Below are 6,326 nucleotides of genomic sequence, written 5' to 3' on the forward strand. Positions count from 1 at the left end.
TGAGCGCAGTCTTGTGTTTCCATGTGGGTTCCTTAGTGGTTCCTTGTGGGAAAACCTACATAGGGTTGAGGGAACATAGGGTTGAGGGAACATAGGGCTGAGGGAACATAGGGCTGAGGGAACATAGGGCTGAGGGAACATAGGGTTGAGGGAACATAGGGCTGAGGGAACATAGGGCTGAGGGAACATAGGGCTGAGGGAACACATACATGGTCCTAAGCTAGGCACACTAATTTACATTGGAAACCAGACAACAAACATCTGTAAGAGATTCTAACGATTCTAACAGCTTCCACATTTTACTGCCTGGAACATTGTGATTCTCATGGTTAGTGCTATGGCTGATATGAGGGGAGGGTAACTGTAGGCTAGTGGTGTGCTGGTTGACTCATAACCCGCAGTCTCCGTGGAAAGGGTGGGCCTAGGGTTATGAAATAGTGTGTGGATGGACCGCAGGTTGGTGGCTGGCAGGTTGAATAAAGTTTAATTTATATTGTGCAATTTATTTCTATTGGCTACATTGAGGTTTTTGTTTCATTATTTTATGCTATCTGGCATTAGTGCATAAGCCTTAGGATCTAACAATATGTGTGGCAAAAAAAGATTATCAGCAAATCGCAGAATTGCTTTTGAAAACAGGCAGAACAAGTTCACGTCTTTCTAAACAGGCAAAAAAAAGACAATGTTGGAGTTGAAATCTTTAAGAGAAAAGCAAGGAAATGGAGAGTTGAAAATAAAAAGAAGGGCCTGAAATGTAATGTTTGGGTAAGATTTGGTGAAGTGTTAAAAGAGGATGATAGGACCGGCGGCTACGTTGTGTGTGGTGATTGTGAGAAGCTATATACAATTTGACAGTCACAAGATGGACATCAAATAGGCCTAAGGCACTTCAAGTGAACTGTAGCCTACTGTTGTCACGTTCTGATCCTAGTTCCTGTGTTATTTCTTTGTTTTAGTTGGTCAGGAAGTGAGTTGGGTGGGTATTCTATGTTTTGTGTTTCTAGGTTGGGTTTCTTGTTTGGCCTGATATGGTTCTCAATCAGAGGCAGGTGCTAGTCATTGTCTCTGATTGGGAACCATATTTAGGTAGCCTGTTTTCTGTTGGGATTTTGTGGGTGGTTATTTTCAGTCTTTGTGTGTCTGTTACGGTTGTCACTTTGTTGTTTTGTGTTTTTGAAGTGTTCACTTTTCCATTAAAAAGATGAACACAAACCACGCTGCGCTTTGGTCCTCTCTATCTCCAGACGACAACTGTTCAGATAAGTTAAATGGTAACTGATATCTGGACACTGACTGTAGAAGAAGAGACTGATGAGAGGAGCTATAGGAGGATGGACTCATTGTAATGACTGGAATGGAACTTATTAAACCATGCGTTTGACGCCGTTCCTCCCATCAGCCTCTTCTGGACTGTAGGAACCTCTCACATAGACTTAATATGAACTTGTGCATTTATTCCGGTAAAATGATACATGAAACACATGCTACATTATTAAATCAAATCAAATTGTATTCGGCACATGCACCGAATACAACAGTAATTAAAGAGCAGCAGTCAAAAATAACAATATATACAGGGAGGTGCCTATACAGAGTCAATGTGCGGGGCACCGGTTAGTTGAGGTAGTATGAACATGTAGGTAGAGTTATTGAAGTGACTATGCATAGATGACAACAGAGAGTGGCAGTGGTGTGGAGACGAGAAGGGAGGGGGTTCAATGCAAATAGTCTGGGTAGCCATTTGACTAGATGTTTAGTCTTATGGCTTGGTTGTAGAAGCTGTTAAGAAGCCTCTTGGACCTACACTTGGCTCTCTGGTACCACTTGCAGTGTGATAGCAAAAAGAACAGTCTTTGACTTGGGTGGCTGGAGTCTTTGACAATTTTTAGGGCCTTCCTCTGACACCGCCTGGTATGGAGGTCCTGGATGACAGGAAGCCTGGCCCCAGTGACGTACTGGGCCGTACACACTACCCTCTGTAGTGCCTTGCCGGTCGGAGGCCGAGCAGTTGCCATACCAGGCAGTGACCAGTCAGGATGCTCTCGATGGTGCAGCTGTTGAAGCTTTTGAGGATCTAAGGAACCATGCCAAATCTTTTCAGTCTCCTGAGGGGGAATAGGTTGTCTTGGTGTTGTTGGACCATGTTAGTTTGTTGGTGATGTGGACACCAAGAAACTTGAAGCTCTCAACCTGCTCCACTGCAGCCCCGTCGATAAGATTTGGGTGAACTCGGTCCTCCTTTTTCCTGTATTCCACAATCATCTCCTTTGTCTTGATCACGTTGAGGGAGAGGTTGTTGTCCTGGCACCACACAGCCAGTCCTCTGACCTCCTCCCTATAGGCAGTCTCGTTGTTGTCGGTGATCAGGCCTACCACTGTTCTGTCATCTGCACATTTAATGATGGTGTTGGAGTCGTGCCTGGCCATGCAGTCATGAGTGAACAGATGGTACAGGAGGGGGATGAGCACGCACACTTAGTGGCCCCTGTGTCGAGGATCAGCATGGCGGTTGTGTTGTTACCTACCCTTACCACCTGGGGGCAGCCTGTCAGGATGTCCAGGATCCAGTTGCAGAGGGAGGTGTTTAATCCCAGTGTTCTTAGTTTAGTGATGAACTTCGTGGGCACTCTGGTGTTGAACGCTGAGCTGTAGTCAATGAATAGCATTCTCACATAAGTGTTCCTTTTGTCCAGGTGGGAAAGGGCAGTGTGGAGTGGAATACAGATTGCATCATCTGTGGATCTGTTGGAGCGGCATGCAAATTGGATTGGGTCTAGGGTTTCTGGTATGATGGTGTTGATGTGAGCCATGACCAGCCTTTCAAAGCACTTCATGGCTATAGACATGAGTGCTATGGGTCGGTAGTCATTTAAGCAGGTTACCTTAGTGTTCTTGGGCACAGGCCCTATGGTGGTCTGCTTAAAACATGTTGGTATTACAGAGTCGGACAGGGAGAGATTGAAAATGTCAGTGAAGACACTTGCTAGTTGGTCAGCGTATGCTCACAGTACACGTTCCTGGTAATCCGTCTGGCCCTGTGGCCTTGTGAATGTTGACCTGTCTAAAGGTCTTACTCACATCGGCTGAGGAGAGCGTGATCACAGAGTCTTCCGGTACAGCTGGTGCTCTCATGCATGTTTCAGTAATTATTTGCCTCGAAGCGAACATAGAAGTAGTTTAGCTCATCTTGTAGGCTCGTGTCACTGGGCAGCTCTCGGCTGTGCTTCCCTTTGTAGTTTGTAATGGTTTGCAAGCCCTGCTGCATCTAACGAGCGTCAGAGCCGGGGTGGTACAACTCGATCTTAGTCCTGTACTGACGATTGCCTGTATGATGGTTTGTCGGAGGGCATAGCGGGATTTCTTATAAGCTTCCGGGTTAGAGTCCCGCTCCTTGAAAGTGGCAGCTCTAGCCTTTAGCTCAGTGTGGATGTTGCCTGTAATCCATGGTTTCTGGTTGGGGTATGTACATACGGTCACTGTGGGGACGACGTCATCGATGCACTGATTGATGAAACCAATGACTGATGTGGTGTACTCCTCAATGCCATTGGAGGAATCCAGGAACATCTTCCAGTCTGTGCTGGCAAACAGTCCTGTAGCTTAGCATCTTCTTCATCTGACCACTTTTTTATTGATCTAGTCACTGGTGCTTCCTGCATTAATTTTTGCATGTAAGCAGGAATCAGGAGGATGGAATTATGGTCAGATTTGCCAAATGGATGGCGAGGGAGAGCTTTGTACGTGTCTCTGTGTGTGGAGTACAGGTGGTCCAGAGTTATTTTCCCTCTGGTGCAAATTTGAAATCCTGATAGAAATTTGATAAAACTGATTTAAGTTTCCCTGTATTAAAGTCCCCGGCTACTAGGAGCACCGCCTCTGGGTGAACGTTTTCTTGTTTGCTTATGGCGGAATACAGCTCATTCAATGCTATCTTAATGCCAGCCTCTGACTGAGGTGGTATGTAAACAGCTACGAAGAATACAGATGAGAACTCTTGGTAGGTAGTGTGGTCTACAGCTTATCATGATATAAACCTCGGGCGAGCAATAGCTCGAGACTTCCTTAGATATCATGCACCAGCTGTTATTTACAAAAATATATTAGCTCCTTGTCTTACCAGACACCGCTGTTGTCTCTTGGCGGTACATTGTATAACCAGCCAGCTGTATGTTGATAATGTTGTCGTTCGGCCACGACTCCATGAAGCATAAGATGTTAATGTCCAATTGGTAGTTTAATCTTCCCCGTAACTCGTAAATTTTATTGTCCAAAGATTGCACGTTTGCTAGCAGAAATGAGAGAAGTGGGGGTTTATTCAATCACCTTTGAATTCTCAGAAGGCAGCCCGCTCTCCAGCCTTTCTTTCTATGCCTCCTCTTCACGCAGATCCTCCACCTCATCCTCCACCCTTATCCTCCGTCTCGGGCTCGTTAGAGGCGTGAAAGAAGAAAAAGGATTCTGCTAGTCCTTGGTGAGTTATCGCAGTCCGGATATCTAGAAGTTATTTTTAGTCATAAGAGTCGGTAGCGGCAACATTATGTACAAAATTAGTAAAATGATAAGTTACAAACAACGCTGATAAACAAACAAAAAAACACAATCGGTTGGGGACGTAAAACGTCTGCCTTCTGCTCCGGCGCCATCTTTTGACTTTGTTACACGGTTTTCACGTTTAATAAAAGTAGAGTCTCAGAGCTACACAATGGTATATCATACACTACAGTTGAGGAACATGGGAAAGTAATTCTGGTACTAAAGTTGATAAACTTGTAACCCCACTTTTGAGAAAATGGCCCTTGAATGTTTTGGTACACCTACTGGAGAGCTCTTCTTTGTCTACTCCTATTCAACATCGTTCACACCCTCTTAAGCCTTAGCCCCACCCATCTTTAAGCATTCACATGTGAAGCCATAAACAGAAACAGAGTCAGTAAAGTAGTGTAGTTAATAACCAAAGATTTCAAGACTAAAGGTGGTGGAAGTAGTAGCTTACAATAAGGAAAAACTCCAGATAAAAAGACACGTTATTTAGTCCTTGGCCTATATCCTAATCTGACTTTGTTGCAGGTCATGTTGTCCTTTACATTACTGGCTATGGTAAACACACACTACATAAAATATAGAAAGTGTCCAGATAAAAATATTTTATAAATATTAGATGATGCTTACCTCGACACACCTGTCTAAATTGATGTGTCGTGAAATAAATTATATAACCCCTAGCCACATCTAGCTAAGTGGATGGGTCACTATTATCTAGGCATGTTCATGAAATACAATAGATGACCGTAATCACCCCCAAACACACCTAGCAAACTTGATTGGTCATGTAATCATCTGGCGAAGTGGAGTCTTGTTTAGACATGTAGTTAGCTAGCTAAACAATGAACCTAATGGTGCTTTCAATACAACTGGGAACTTAGAAAAACACAAGGTCAAATCATGACGTCAGTGATCTTCAGGTCAGAAAGTCAAGGCTCTAGAAAGAGGCCCGAGTTCCCAAGTTTGTATGTGTTTGTATGTGTTCCCATGTTTGTATGTGTTTGTATGTGTTCCCAAGTTTGTATGTGTTCCCAAGTTTGAGTTCACAGTTGTCTTGAACGCACTGAAGTCAGATGTTGGAGATGTCCAAGTTCCCAGTTCCAAGTTGTTTTGAATGTGGCAATAATCCCAACCCATACTACTAGCAATACAAACTGATTGTCATAGCTAGCCACCATGCATGCATTTGCAGGTAGCTAAAGATAACATTGAACATAGTTGGTTATATAGCTAGCTAATAGTAGGCTATAACTAACAATACAAACGGCTTTCTGGAGGTACAAATAATATTACTACACAGATCATACACATAACATTAGCTAGCGAGCCAGCATGCAAACATTCACTTGCCAGCCAACAGTACGCTTTTAATTTAAATAAATACCTTTCTGACAAAATTAGAAAAATAGAAAGTCTGAAAATGTAGCTAGACTCTTACCCAGAGTGGATGAACGCTTCATGGCTGAACCCCGTTAACTAAGAAAAATACGTCCTGCGCCATCTGTTTTTGGCTCATTATGTCATGTCACTCCAGTTCACATCGCAGAAAGTTGTCCATCGCAACTTTTCCTCACTGATCTTTGTCGATAGCGCCTGATAAATTCCTGCAATGTTGTTGAGAGCACTTTTGCAGTTCTCCATGGCTAAGGTTGTAACTTTCAAAAAAGCTGTGGTAGCAAGGATTATCTACTCATACTGAGCTGATCATGTTATCGACAGAAGCATGCTACATGGCAGACCAATCCGAACTCATCTCTAGGCATGTCCAGCTGACTGAAGTCAGT

The sequence above is a fragment of the Oncorhynchus gorbuscha genome, linkage group LG05 (assembly GCF_021184085.1).
Source record: "Oncorhynchus gorbuscha isolate QuinsamMale2020 ecotype Even-year linkage group LG05, OgorEven_v1.0, whole genome shotgun sequence".
NCBI lineage: Eukaryota > Metazoa > Chordata > Actinopteri > Salmoniformes > Salmonidae > Oncorhynchus > Oncorhynchus gorbuscha.